The following is a 16,403-nucleotide window of genomic DNA, read 5'->3' as shown; positions in this document are numbered from 1 at the left end:
GTCAGCCATATTGCATGGGGGACATTGTGCTGGTGGCCATGTTCTATAGGTGACTTCCAAGTCAGCCATATTGCAGTTGGGACATTGTGCTGGTTATCTTGTATAGGTGACTTCCAAGTCAGCCATATTGCATGGGGGACATTGTGCTGGTTGTGTTGTATAGGCGACTTCCAAATCAGCCATATTGCATGGGGGACATTGTGCTGGTTGTATTGTATAGGTGACTTCCAAGTCAGCCATATTGCATGGGGGACATTGTGCTGGTTGTCTTGTATAGGTGACTTCCAAGTCAGCCATATTGCTTGGGGGACATTGTGCTGGTTGTATTGTATAGGTGACTTCCATGTCAGCCATATTGCATGGGGGACATTGTGCTGGTTGCCATGTTGTATAGGTGACTTCCAAGTCAGCCATATTGCATGGGGGACATTGTGCCGGTGGCCATGTTCTATAGGTGACTTCCAAGTCAGCCATATTGCATTTGGGACATTGTGCTGGTTGTATTGTATAGGTGACTTCCAAGTCAGCCATATTGCATGGGGGACATTGTGCTGGTTGTATTGTATAGGTGACTTCCAAGTGAGCCATATTGCTTGGTGGACATTGTGCTGGTGGCCATGTTCTATAGGTGACTTCCAAGTCAGCCATATTGCATGGGGGACATTGTGCTGGTTGCCATGTCCTATAGGTGACTTCCAAGTCAGCCATATTGCATGGGGGACATTGTGCTGGTTGTCTTGTATAGGTGACTTCCAAGTCAGCCATATTGCTTGGGGGACATTGTGCTGGTTGCCATGTTCTATAGGTGACTTCCAAGTCAGCCATATTGCTTGGGGGACATTGTGCTGGTGGCCATGTTCTATAGGTGACTTCCAAGTCAGCCATATTGCTTGGGGGACATTGTGCTGGTTGCCATGTTGTATAGGTGACTTCCAAGTCAGCCATATTGCATGGGGGACATTGTGCTGGTGGCCATGTTCTATAGGTGACTTCCAAGTCAGCCATATTGCATGGGGGACATTGTGCTGGTTGCCATGTTGTATAGGTGACTTCCAAGTCAGCCAAATTGCATGGGGGACATTGTGCTGGTTGTATTGTATAGGTGACTTCCAAGTCAGCCATATTGCATGGGGGACATTGTGCTGGTTGCCATGTCCTATAGGTGACTTCCAAGTCAGCCATATTGCATGGGGGAAATTGTGCTGGTTGTCTTGTATAGGTGACTTCCAAGTCAGCCATATTGCTTGGGGGACATTGTGCTGGTTGCCATGTTCTATAGGTGACTTCCAAGTCAGCCATATTGCATGGGGGACATTGTGCTGGTGGCCATGTTCTATAGGTGACTTCCAAGTCAGCCATATTGCATGGGGGACATTGTGCTGGTTGTCTTGTATAGGTGACTTCCAAGTCAGCCATATTGCATGGGGGACATTGTGCTGGTTGTATTGTATAGGTGACTTCCAAGTCAGCCATATTGCATGGGGGACATTGTGCTGGTTGTCTTGTATAGGTGACTTCCAAGTCAGCCATATTGCATGGGGGACATTGTGCTGGTTGTGTTGTATAGGTGACTTCCAAATCAGCCATATTGCATGGGGGACATTGTGCTGGTTGTATTGTATAGGTGACTTCCAAGTCAGCCATATTGCATGGGGGACATTGTGCTGGTTGTCTTGTATAGGTGACTTCCAAGTCAGCCATATTGCTTGGGGGACATTGTGCTGGTTGTATTGTATAGGTGACTTCCAAGTCAGCCATATTGCATGGGGGACATTGTGCTGGTTGCCATGTTGTATAGGTGACTTCCAAGTCAGCCATATTGCATGGGGGACATTGTGCTGGTGGCCATGTTCTATAGGTGACTTCCAAGTCAGCCATATTGCATTTGGGACATTGTGCTGGTTGTATTGTATAGGTGACTTCCAAGTCAGCCATATTGCATGGGGGACATTGTGCTGGTTGTATTGTATAGGTGACTTCCAAGTGAGCCATATTGCTTGGCGGACATTGTGCTGGTGGCCATGTTCTATAGGTGACTTCCAAGTCAGCCATATTGCATTGGGGACATTGTGCTGGTTGTATTGTATAGGTGACTTCCAAGTCAGCCATATTGCATGGGGGACATTGTGCTGGTTGTATTGTATAGGTGACTTCCAAGTCAGCCATATTGCATGGGGGACATTGTGCTGGTTGTATTGTATAGGTGACTTCCAAGTCAGCCATATTGCATGGGGGACATTGTGCTGGTGGCCATGTCCTATAGGTGACTTCCAAGTCAGCCATATTGCATGGGGGACATTGTGCTGGTTGTCTTGTATAGGTGACTTCCAAGTCAGCCATATTGCTTGGGGGACATTGTGCTGGTTGTATTGTATAGGTGAGTTCCAAGTCAGCCAAATTGCATAGGGGACATTGTGCTGGTTGCCATGTTGTATAGGTGACTTCCAAGTCAGCCATATTGCATGGGGGACATTGTGCTGGTGGCCATGTTCTATAGGTGACTTCCAAGTCAGCCATATTGCATTTGGGACATTGTGCTGGTTGTCTTGTATAGGTGACTTCCAAGTCAGCCATATTGCATGGGGGAGATTGTGCTGGTTGTGTTGTATAGGCGACTTCCAAATCAGTCATATTGCATGGGGGACATTGTGCTGGTTGTATTGTATAGGTGACTTCCAAGTCAGCCATATTGCATGGGGGACATTGTGCTGGTTGTCTTGTATAGGTGACTTCCAAGTCAGCCATATTGCTTGGGGGACATTGTGCTGGTTGTATTGTATAGGTGACTTCCATGTCAGCCATATTGCATGGGGGACATTGTGCTGGTTGCCATGTCGTATAGGTGACTTCCAAGTCAGCCATATTGCATGGGGGACATTGTGCTGGTGGCCATGTTCTATAGGTAACTTCCAAGTCAGCCATATTGCATTTGGGACATTGTGCTGGTTGTATTGTATAGGTGACTTCCAAGTCAGCCATATTGCATGGGGGACATTGTGCTGGTTGTATTGTATAGGTGACTTCCAAGTGAGCCATATTGCTTGGCGGACATTGTGCTGGTGGCCATGTTCTATAGGTGACTTCCAAGTCAGCCATATTGCATGGGGGACATTGTGCTGGTTGCCATGTCCTATAGGTGACTTCCAAGTCAGCCATATTGCATGGGGGACATTGTGCTGGTTGTCTTGTATAGGTGACTTCCAAGTCAGCCATATTGCTTGGGGGACATTGTGCTGGTTGCCATGTTCTATAGGTGACTTTCAAGTCAGCCATATTGCTTGGGGGACATTGTGCTGGTGGCCATGTTCTATAGGTGACTTCCAAGTCAGCCATATTGCTTGGGGGACATTGTGCTGGTTGCCATGTTGTATAGGTGACTTCCAAGTCAGCCATATTGCATGGGGGACATTGTGCTGGTGGCCATGTTCTATAGGTGACTTCCAAGTCAGCCATATTGCATGGGGGATATTGTGCTGGTTGCCATGTTGTATAGGTGACTTCCAAGTCAGCCAAATTGCATGGGGGACATTGTGCTGGTTGTATTGTATAGGTGACTTCCAAGTCAGCCATATTGCATGGGGGACATTGTGCTGGTTGCCATGTCCTATAGGTGACTTCCAATTCAGCCATATTGCATGGGGGACATTGTGCTGGTGGCCATGTTCTATAGGTGACTTTCAAGTCAGCCATATTGCATTTGGGACATTGTGCTGGTTGTATTGTATAGGTGACTTCCAAGTCAGCCATATTGCATGGGGGACATTGTGCTGGTTGTATTGTATAGGTGACTTCCAAGTGAGCCATATTGCTTGGCGGACATTGTGCTGGTGGCCATGTTCTATAGGTGACTTCCAAGTCAGCCATATTGCATGGGGGACATTGTGCTGGTTGCCATGTCCTATAGGTGACTTCCAAGTCAGCCATATTGCTTGGGGGACATTGTGCTGGTGGCCATGTTCTATAGGTGACTTCCAAGTCAGCCATATTGCTTGGGGGACATTGTGCTGGTTGCCATGTTGTATAGGTGACTTCCAAGTCAGCCATATTGCATGGGTTACATTGTGCTGGTGGCCATGTTCTATAGGTGACTTCCAAGTCAGCCATATTGCATGGGGGACATTGTGCTGGTGGCCATGTTCTATAGGTGACTTCCAAGTCAGCCATATTGCATGGGGGACATTGTGCTGGTTGTCTTGTATAGGTGACTTCCAAGTCAGCCATATTGCATGGGGGACATTGTGCTGGTTGTGTTGTATAGGTGACTTCAAAATCAGCCATATTGCATGGGGGACATTGTGCTGGTTGCCATGTTGTATAGGTGACTTCCAAGTCAGCCATATTGCATGGGGGACGTTGTGCTGGTTGTATTGTATATGTGACTTCCAAGTCAGCCATATTGCATGGGGGACATTGTGCTGGTGGCCATGTCCTTTAGGTGACTTTCAAGTCAGCCATATTGCATGGGGGACATTGTGCTGGTTGTCTTGTATAGGTGACTTCCAAGTGAGCCATATTGCTTGGCGGACATTGTGCTGGTTGTGTTGTATAGGTGACTTCCAAGTCAGCCATATTGCATGGGGGACATTGTGCTGGTTGTCTTGTATAGGTGACTTCCAAGTCAGCCATATTGCTTGGGGGACATTGTGCTGGTTGTATTGTATAGTTTACTTCCAAGTCAGCCATATTGCATGGGGGACATTGTGCTGGTTGCCATGTTGTATAGGTGGCTTCCAAGTCAGCCATATTGCATGGGGGACATTGTGCTGGTGGCCATGTTCTATAGGTGACTTCCAAGTCAGCCATATTGCATTTGGGACATTGTGCTGATTGTATTGTATAGGTGACTTCCAAGTGAGCCATATTGCTTGGGGGACATTGTGCTGGTGGCCATGTTCTATAGGTGACTTCCAAGTCAGCCATATTGCATGGGGGACATTGTGCTGGTTGCCATGTTCTATAGGTGACTTCCAAGTCAGCCATATTGCATGGGGGACATTGTGCTGGTTGTCTTGTATAGGTGACTTCCAAGTCAGCCATATTGCTTGGGGGACATTGTGCTGGTTGCCATGTTCTATAGGTGACTTCCAAGTCAGCCATATTGCTTGGGGGACATTGTGCTGGTGGCCATGTTCTATAGGTGACTTCCAAGTCAGCCATATTGCTTGGGGGACATTGTGCTGGTTGCCATGTTGTATAGGTGACTTACAAGTCAGCCATATTGCATGGGTTACATTGTGCTGGTGGCCATGTTCTATAGGTGACTTCCAAGTCAGCCATATTGCATGGGGGACATTGTGCTGGTGGCCATGTTCTATAGGTGACTTCCAAGCCAGCCATATTGCATTGGGGACATTGTGCTGGTTGTCTTGTATAGGTGACTTCCAAGTCAGCCATATTGCATGGGGGACATTGTGCTGGTTGTGTTGTATAGGTGACAACCAAATCAGCCATATTGCATGGGGGACATTGTGCTGGTTGTATTGTATAGGTGACTTCCAAGTCAACCATATTGCATGGGGGACATTGTGCTGGTTGTATTGTATAGGTGACTTCCAAGTCAGCCATATTGCATGGGGGACATTGTGCTGGTGGCCATGTCCTATAGGTTACTTCCAAGTCAGCCATATTGCATGGGGGACATTGTGCTGGTTGTATTGTATAGGTGACTTCCAAGTCAACCATATTGCATGGGGGACATTGTGCTGGTTGTATTGTATAGGTGACTTCCAAGTCAGCCATATTGCATGGGGGGCATTGTGCTGGTGGCCATGTCCTATAGGTGACTTCCAAGTCAGCCATATTGCATGGGGGACATTGTGCTGGTTGTCTTGTATAGGTGACTTCCAAGTCAGCCATATTGCTTGGGGGACATTGTGCTGGTTGTATTGTATAGGTGACTTCCAAGTCAGCCAAATTGCATAGGGGACATTGTGCTGGTTGCCATGTTGTATAGGTGACTTCCAAGTCAGCCATATTGCATGGGGGACATTGTCCTGGTGGCCATGTTCTATAGGTGACTTCCAAGTCAGCCATATTGCAGTTGGGACATTGTGCTGGTTGTCTTGTATAGGTGACTTCCAAGTCAGCCATATTGCATGGGGGACATTGTGCTGGTTGTGTTGTATAGGCGACTTCCAAATCAGCCATATTGCATGGGGGACATTGTGCTGGTTGTATTGTATAGGTGACTTCCAAGTCAGCCATATTGCATGGGGGACATTGTGCTGGTTGTCTTGTATAGGTGACTTCCAAGTCAGCCATATTGCTTGGGGGACATTGTGCTGGTTGTATTGTATAGGTGACTTCCATGTCAGCCATATTGCATGGGGGACATTGTGCTGGTTGCCATGTTGTATAGGTGACTTCCAAGTCAGCCATATTGCATGGGGGACATTGTGCCGGTGGCCATGTTCTATAGGTGACTTCCAAGTCAGCCATATTGCATTTGGGACATTGTGCTGGTTGTATTGTATAGGTGACTTCCAAGTCAGCCATATTGCATGGGGGACATTGTGCTGGTTGTATTGTATAGGTGACTTCCAAGTGAGCCATATTGCTTGGTGGACATTGTGCTGGTGGCCATGTTCTATAGGTGACTTCCAAGTCAGCCATATTGCATGGGGGACATTGTGCTGGTTGCCATGTCCTATAGGTGACTTCCAAGTCAGCCATATTGCATGGGGGACATTGTGCTGGTTGTCTTGTATAGGTGACTTCCAAGTCTGCCATATTGCTTGGGGGACATTGTGCTGGTTGCCATGTTCTATAGGTGACTTCCAAGTCTGCCATATTGCTTGGGGGACATTGTGCTGGTGGCCATGTTCTATAGGTGACTTCCAAGTCAGCCATATTGCTTGGGGGACATTGTGCTGGTTGCCATGTTGTATAGGTGACTTCCAAGTCAGCCATATTGCATGGGGGACATTGTGCTGGTGGCCATGTTCTATAGGTGACTTCCAAGTCAGCCATATTGCATGGGGGACATTGTGCTGGTTGCCATGTTGTATAGGTGACTTCCAAGTCAGCCAAATTGCATGGGGGACATTGTGCTGGTAGTATTGTATAGGTGACTTCCAAGTCAGCCATATTGCATGGGGGACATTGTGCTGGTTGTATTGTATAGGTGACTTCCAAGTCAGCCATATTGCATGGGGGACATTGTGCTGGTTGTCTTGTATAGGTGACTTCCAAGTCAGCCATATTGCATGGGGGACATTGTGCTGGTTGTGTTGTATAGGTGACTTCCAAATCAGCCATATTGCATGGGGGACATTGTGCTGGTTGTATTGTATAGGTGACTTCCAAGTCAGCCATATTGCATGGGGGACATTGTGCTGGTTGTCTTGTATAGGTGACTTCCAAGTCAGCCATATTGCTTGGGGGACATTGTGCTGGTTGTATTGTATAGGTGACTTCCAAGTCAGCCATATTGCATGGGGGACATTGTGCTGGTTGCCATGTTGTATAGGTGACTTCCAAGTCAGCCATATTGCATGGGGGACATTGTGCTGGTGGCCATGTTCTATAGGTGACTTCCAAGTCAGCCATATTGCATTTGGGACATTGTGCTGGTTGTATTGTATAGGTGACTTCCAAGTCAGCCATATTGCATGGGGGACATTGTGCTGGTTGTATTGTATAGGTGACTTCCAAGTGAGCCATATTGCTTGGCGGACATTGTGCTGGTGGCCATGTTCTATAGGTGACTTCCAAGTCAGCCATATTGCATGGGGGACATTGTGCTGGTTGTATTGTATAGGTGACTTCCAAGTCAGCCATATTGCATGGGGGACATTGTGCTGGTTGTATTGTATAGGTGACTTCCAAGTCAGCCATATTGCATGGGGGACATTGTGCTGGTTGTCTTGTATAGGTGACTTCCAAGTCAGCCATATTGCTTGGGGGACATTGTGCTGGTTGTATTGTATAGGTGACTTCCAAGTCAGCCATATTGCATGGGGGACATTGTGCTGGTTGCCATGTTGTATAGGTGACTTCCAAGTCAGCCATATTGCATGGGGGACATTGTGCTGGTGGCCATGTTCTGTAGGTGACTTCCAAGTCAGCCATATTGCATTTGGGACATTGTGCTGGTTGTATTGTATAGGTGACTTCCAAGTCAGCCATATTGCATGGGGGACATTGTGCTGGTTGTATTGTATAGGTGACTTCCAAGTGAGCCATATTGCTTGGCGGACATTGTGCTGGTGGCCATGTTCTATAGGTGACTTCCAAGTCAGCCATATTGCATGGGGGACATTGTGCTGGTTGTATTGTATAGGTGACTTCCAAGTCAGCCATATTGCATGGGGGACATTGTGCTGGTTGTATTGTATAGGTGACTTCCAAGTCAGCCATATTGCATGGGGGACATTGTGCTGGTGGCCATGTCCTATAGGTGACTTCCAAGTCAGCCATATTGCATGAGGGACATTGTGCTGGTTGTCTTGTATAGGTGACTTCCAAGTCAGCCATATTGCTTGGGGGACATTGTGCTGGTTGTATTGTATAGGTGACTTCCAAGTCAGCCAAATTGCATAGGGGACATTGTGCTGGTTGCCATGTTGTATAGGTGACTTCCAAGTCAGCCATATTGCATGGGGGACATTGTGCTGGTGGCCAGGTTCTATAGGTGACTTCCAAGTCAGCCATATTGCATTTGGGACATTGTGCTGGTTGTCTTGTATAGGTGACTTCCAAGTCAGCCATATTGCATGGGGGACATTGTGCTGGTTGTGTTGTATAGGCGACTTCCAAATCAGTCATATTGCATGGGGGACATTGTGCTGGTTGTATTGTATAGGTGACTTCCAAGTCAGCCATATTGCATGGGGGACATTGTGCTGGTTGTCTTGTATAGGTGACTTCCAAGTCAGCCATATTGCTTGGGGGACATTGTGCTGGTTGTATTGTATAGGTGACTTCCATGTCAGCCATATTGCATGGGGGACATTGTGCTGGTTGCCATGTTGTATAGGTGACTTCCAAGTCAGCCATATTGCATGGGGGACATTGTGCTGGTGGCCATGTTCTATAGGTGACTTCCAAGTGAGCCATATTGCTTGGCGGACATTGTGCTGGTGGCCATGTTCTATAGTTGACTTCCAAGTCAGCCATATTGCATGGGGGACATTCTGCTGGTTGCCATGTCCTATAGGTGACTTCCAAGTCAGCCATATTGCATGGGGGACATTGTGCTGGTTGTCTTGTATAGGTGACTTCCAAGTCAGCCATATTGCTTGGGGGACATTGTGCTGGTTGCCATGTTCTATAGGTGACTTCCAAGTCAGCCATATTGCTTGGGGGACATTGTGCTGGTGGCCATGTTCTATAGGTGACTTCCAAGTCAGCCATATTGCTTGGGGGACATTGTGCTGGTTGCCATGTTGTATAGGTGACTTCCAAGTCAGCCATATTGCATGGGGGACATTGTGCTGGTGGCCATGTTCTATAGGTGACTTCCAAGTCAGCCATATTGCATGGGGGACATTGTGCTGGTTGCCATGTTGTATAGGTGACTTCCAAGTCAGCCAAATTGCATGGGTGACATTGTGCTGGTTGTATTGTATAGGTGACTTCCAAGTCAGCCATATTGCATGGGGGACATTGTGCTGGTTGCCATGTCCTATAGGTGACTTCCAAGTCAGCCATATTGCATGGGGGAAATTGTGCTGGTTGTCTTGTATAGGTGACTTCCAAGTCAGCCATATTGCTTGGGGGACATTGTGCTGGTTGCCATGTTCTATAGGTGACTTCCAAGTCAGCCATATTGCATGGGGGACATTGTGCTGGTGGCCATGTTCTATAGGTGACTTCCAAGTCAGCCATATTGCATGGGGGACATTGTGCTGGTTGTCTTGTATAGGTGACTTCCAAGTCAGCCATATTGCATGGGGGACATTGTGCTGGTTGTATTGTATAGGTGACTTCCAAGTCAGCCATATTGCATGGGGGACATTGTGCTGGTGGCCATGTCCTATAGGTGACTTCCAAGTCAGCCATATTGCATGGGGGACATTGTGCTGGTTGTCTTGTATAGGTGACTTCCAAGTCAGCCATATTGCATGGGGGACATTGTGCTGGTTGTGTTGTATAGGTGACTTCCAAATCAGCCATATTGCATGGGGGACATTGTGCTGGTTGTATTGTATAGGTGACTTCCAAGTCAGCCATATTGCATGGGGGACATTGTGCTGGTTGTCTTGTATAGGTGACTTCCAAGTCAGCCATATTGCTTGGGGGAAATTGTGCTGGTTGTATTGTATAGGTGACTTCCAAGTCAGCCATATTGCATGGGGGACATTGTGCTGGTTGCCATGTTGTATAGGTGACTTCCAATTCAGCCATATTGCATGGGGGACATTGTGCTGGTGGCCATGTTCTATAGATGACTTCCAGGTCAGCCATATTGCATTTGGGACATTGTGCTGGTTGTATTGTATAGGTGACTTCCAAGTCAGCCATATTGCTTGGGGGACATTGTGCTGGTGGCCATGTTCTATAGGTGACTTCCAAGTCAGCCATATTGCTTGGGGGACATTGTGCTGGTTGCCATGTTGTATAGGTGACTTCCAAGTCAGCCATATTGCATGGGGGACATTGTGCTGGTGGCCATGTTCTATAGGTGACTTCCAAGTCAGCCATATTGCATGGGGGACATTGTGCTGGTTGCCATGTTGTATAGGTGACTTCCAAGTCAGCCAAATTGCATGGGTGACATTGTGCTGGTTGTATTGTATAGGTGACTTCCAAGTCAGCCATATTGCATGGGGGACATTGTGCTGGTTGCCATGTCCTATAGGTGACTTCCAAGTCAGCCATATTGCATGGGGGAAATTGTGCTGGTTGTCTTGTATAGGTGACTTCCAAGTCAGCCATATTGCTTGGGGGACATTGTGCTGGTTGCCATGTTCTATAGGTGACTTCCAAGTCAGCCATATTGCATGGGGGACATTGTGCTGGTGGCCATGTTCTATAGGTGACTTCCAAGTCAGCCATATTGCATGGGGGACATTGTGCTGGTTGTCTTGTATAGGTGACTTCCAAGTCAGCCATATTGCATGGGGGACATTGTGCTGGTTGTATTGTATAGGTGACTTCCAAGTCAGCCATATTGCATGGGGGACATTGTGCTGGTGGCCATGTCCTATAGGTGACTTCCAAGTCAGCCATATTGCATGGGGGACATTGTGCCGGTTGTCTTGTATAGGTGACTTCCAAGTCAGCCATATTGCATGGGGGACATTGTGCTGGTTGTGTTGTATAGGTGACTTCCAAATCAGCCATATTGCATGAGGGACATTGTGCTGGTTGTATTGTATAGGTGACTTCCAAGTCAGCCATATTGCATGGGGGACATTGTGCTGGTTGTCTTGTATAGGTGACTTCCAAGTCAGCCATATTGCTTGGGGGACATTGTGCTGGTTGTATTGTATAGGTGACTTCCAAGTCAGCCATATTGCATGGGGGACATTGTGCTGGTTGCCATGTTGTATAGGTGACTTCCAATTCAGCCATATTGCATGGGGGACATTGTGCTGGTGGCCATGTTCTATAGATGACTTCCAAGTCAGCCATATTGCATTTGGGACATTGTGCTGGTTGTATTGTATAGGTGACTTCCAAGTCAGCCATATTGCATGGGGGACATTGTGCTGGTTGTATTGTATAGGTGACTTCCAAGTGAGCCATATTGCTTGGCGGACATTGTGCTGGTGGCCATGTTCTATAGGTGACTTCCAAGTCAGCCATATTGCATGGGGGACTTTGTGCTGGTTGCCATGTCCTATAGGTGACTTCCAAGTCAGCCATATTGCTTGGGGGACATTGTGCTGGTGGCCATGTTCTATAGGTGACTTCCAAGTCAGCCATATTGCTTGGGGGACATTGTGCTGGTTGCCATGTTGTATAGGTGACTTCCAAGTCAGCCATATTGCATGGGTTACATTGTGCTGGTGGCCATGTTCTATAGGTGACTTCCAAGTCAGCCATATTGCATGGGGGACATTGTGCTGGTGGCCATGTTCTATAGGTGACTTCCAAGTCAGCCATATTGCATGGGGGACATTGTGCTGGTTGTCTTGTATAGGTGACTTCCAAGTCAGCCATATTGCATGGGGGACATTGTGCTGGTTGTATTGTATAGGTGACTTCCAAGTCAGCCATATTGCATGGGGGACATTGTGCTGGTGGCCATGTCCTATAGGTGACTTCCAAGTCAGCCATATTGCATGGGGGACATTGTGCTGGTTGTATTGTATAGGTGACTTCCAAGTCAGCCATATTGCTTGGGGGACATTGTGCTGGTTGTATTGTATAGGTGACTTCCAAGTCAGCCATATTGCATAGGGGACATTGTGCTGGTTGCCATGTTGTATAGGTGACTTCCAAGTCAGCCATATTGCATGGGGGACATTGTGCTGGTGGCCATGTTCTATAGGTGACTTCCAAGTCAGCCATATTGCATGGGGGACATTGTGCTGGTTGTCTTGTATAGGTGACTTCCAAGTCAGCCATATTGCATGGGGGACATTGTGCTGGTTGTGTTGTATAGGTGACTTCCAAATCAGCCATATTGCATGGGGGACATTGTGCTGGTTGTATTGTATAGGTGACTTCAAAGTCAGCCATATTGCATGGGGGACATTGTGCTGGTTGTCTTGTATAGGTGACTTCCAAGTCAGCCATATTGCTTGGGGGACATTGTGCTGGTTGTATTGTATAGGTGACTTCCATGTCAGCCATATTGCATGGGGGACATTGTGCTGGTTGCCATGTTGTATAGGTGACTTCCAAGTCAGCCATATTGCATGGGGGACATTGTGCTGGTGGCCATGTTCTATAGGTGACTTCCAAGTCAGCCATATTGCATTTGGGACATTGTGCTGGTTGTATTGTATAGGTGACTTCCAAGTCAGCCATATTGCATGGGGGACATTGTGCTGGTTGTATTGTATAGGTGACTTCCAAGTGAGCCATATTGCTTGGCGGACATTGTGCTGGTGGCCATGTTCTATAGGTGACTTCCAAGTCAGCCATATTGCATGGGGGACATTGTGCTGGTTGCCATGTCCTATAGGTGACTTCCAAGTCAGCCATATTGCATGGGGGACATTGTGCTGGTTGTCTTGTATAGGTGACTTCCAAGTCAGCCATATTGCTTGGGGGACATTGTGCTGGTGGCCATGTTCTATAGGTGACTTCCAAGTCAGCCATATTGCTTGGCGGACATTGTGCTGGTTGCCATGTTGTATAGGTGACTTCCAAGTCAGCCATATTGCATAGGGGACATTGTGCTGGTGGCCATGTTCTATAGGTGACTTCCAAGTCAGCCATATTGCATGGGGGACATTGTGCTGGTTGCCATGTTGTATAGGTGACTTCCAAGTCAGCCAAATTGCATGGGGGACATTGTGCTGGTTGTATTGTATAGGTGACTTCCAAGTCAGCCATATTGCATGGGGGACATTGTGCTGGTTGCCATGTCCTATAGGTGACTTCCAATTCAGCCATATTGCATGGGGGACATTGTGCTGGTGGCCATGTTCTATAGGTGACTTTCAAGTCAGCCATATTGCATTTGGGACATTGTGCTGGTTGTATTGTATAGGTGACTTCCAAGTCAGCCATATTGCATGGGGAACATTGTGCTGGTTGTATTGTATAGGTGACTTCCAAGTGAGCCATATTGCTTGGCGGACATTGTGCTGGTGGCCATGTTCTATAGGTGACTTCCAAGTCAGCCATATTGCATGGGGGACATTGTGCTGGTTGCCATGTCCTATAGGTGACTTCCAAGTCAGCCATATTGCTTGGGGGACATTGTGCTGGTGGCCATGTTCTATAGGTGACTTCCAAGTCAGCCATATTGCTTGGGGGACATTGTGCTGGTTGCCATGTTGTATAGGTGACTTCCAAGTCAGCCATATTGCATGGGTTACATTGTGCTGGTGGCCATGTTCTATAGGTGACTTCCAAGTCAGCCATATTGCATGGGGGACATTGTGCTGGTGGCCATGTTCTATAGGTGACTTCCAAGTCAGCCATATTGCATGGGGGACATTGTGCTGGTTGTCTTGTATAGGTGACTTCCAAGTCAGCCATATTGCATGGGGGACATTGTGCTGGTTGTGTTGTATAGGTGACTTCCAAATCAGCCATATTGAATGGGGGACATTGTGCTGGTTGCCATGTTGTATAGGTGACTTCCAAGTCAGCCATATTGCATGGGGGACGTTGTGCTGGTTGTATTGTATATGTGACTTCCAAGTCAGCCATATTGCATGGGGGACATTGTGCTGGTGGCCATGTCCTTTAGGTGACTTCCAAGTCAGCCATATTGCATGGGGGACATTGTGCTGGTTGTTTTGTATAGGTGACTTCCAAGTGAGCCATATTGCTTGGCAGACATTGTGCTGGTTGTGTTGTATAGGTGACTTCCAAATCAGCCATATTGCATGGGGGACATTGTGCTGGTTGTATTGTATAGGTGACTTCCAAGTCAGCCATATTGCATGGGGGACATTGTGCTGGTTGTATTGTATAGGTGACTTCCAAGTCAGCCATATTGCATGGGGGACATTGTGCTGGTGGCCATGTCCTATAGGTGACTTCCAAGTCAGCCATATTGCATGGGGGACATTGTGCTGGTTGTCTTGTATAGGTGACTTCCAAGTCAGCCATATTGCTTGGGGGACATTGTGCTGGTTGTATTGTATAGGTGACTTCCAAGGCAGCCATATTGCATAGGGGACATTGTGCTGGTTGCCATGTTGTATAGGTGACTTCCAAGTCAGCCATATTGCATGGGGGACGTTGTGCTGGTTGTATTGTATATGTGACTTCCAAGTCAGCCATATTGCATGGGGGACATTGTGCTGGTGGCCATGTCCTTTAGGTGACTTCCAAGTCAGCCATATTGCATGGGGGACATTGTGCTGGTTGTTTTGTATAGGTGACTTCCAAGTGAGCCATATTGCTTGGCAGACATTGTGCTGGTTGTGTTGTATAGGTGACTTCCAAATCAGCCATATTGCATGGGGGACATTGTGCTGGTTGTATTGTATAGGTGACTTCCAAGTCAGCCATATTGCATGGGGGACATTGTGCTGGTTGTATTGTATAGGTGACTTCCAAGTCAGCCATATTGCATGGGGGACATTGTGCTGGTGGCCATGTCCTATAGGTGACTTCCAAGTCAGCCATATTGCATGGGGGACATTGTGCTGGTTGTCTTGTATAGGTGACTTCCAAGTCAGCCATATTGCTTGGGGGACATTGTGCTGGTTGTATTGTATAGGTGACTTCCAAGGCAGCCATATTGCATAGGGGACATTGTGCTGGTTGCCATGTTGTATAGGTGACTTCCAAGTCAGCCATATTGCATGGGGGACGTTGTGCTGGTTGTATTGTATATGTGACTTCCAAGTCAGCCATATTGCATGGGGGACATTGTGCTGGTGGCCATGTCCTTTAGGTGACTTCCAAGTCAGCCATATTGCATGGGGGACATTGTGCTGGTTGTCTTGTATAGGTGACTTCCAAGTGAGCCATATTGCTTGGCAGACATTGTGCTGGTTGTGTTGTATAGGTGACTTCCAAATCAGCCATATTGCATGGGGGACATTGTGCTGGTTGTATTGTATAGGTGACTTCCAAGTCAGCCATATTGCATGGGGGACATTGTGCTGGTTGTATTGTATAGGTGACTTCCAAGTCAGCCATATTGCATGGGGGACATTGTGCTGGTGGCCATGTCCTATAGGTGACTTCCAAGTCAGCCATATTGCATGGGGGACATTGTGCTGGTTGTCTTGTATAGGTGACTTCCAAGTCAGCCATATTGCATGGGGGACATTGTGCTGGTTGTGTTGTATAGGTGACTTCCAAATCAGCCATATTGCATGGGGGACATTGTGCTGGTTGCCATGTTGTATAGGTGACTTCCAAGTCAGCCATATTGCATGGGGGACATTGTGCTGGTTGTATTGTATATGTGACTTCCAAGTCAGCCATATTGCATGGGGGACATTGTGCTGGTGGCCATGTCCTTTAGGTGACTTCCAAGTCAGCCATATTGCATGGGGGACATTGTGCTGGTTGTCTTGTATAGGTGACTTCCAAGTGAGCCATATTGCTTGGCAGACATTGTGCTGGTTGTGTTGTATAGGTGACTTCCAAATCAGCCATATTGCATGGGGGACATTGTGCTGGTTGTATTGTATAGGTGACTTCCAAGTCAGCCATATTGCATGGGGGACATTGTGCTGGTGGCCATGTCCTATAGGTGACTTCCAAGTCAGCCATATTGCATGGGGGACATTGTGCTGGTTGTCTTGTATAGGTGACTTCCAAGTCAGCCATATTGCTTGGGGGACATTGTGCTGGTTGTATTGTATAGGTGA

Source organism: Petromyzon marinus, unplaced genomic scaffold (genome assembly GCF_048934315.1).
Source record: "Petromyzon marinus isolate PM22_M1 ecotype Great Lakes invasive population unplaced genomic scaffold, UKy_Petmar_22M1.pri1.0 PM_G_Scaffold_1, whole genome shotgun sequence".
NCBI lineage: Eukaryota > Metazoa > Chordata > Hyperoartia > Petromyzontiformes > Petromyzontidae > Petromyzon > Petromyzon marinus.
The sequence above is the reverse complement of the archived record's forward strand: the minus strand, read 5'-3'. Positions refer to the sequence as shown.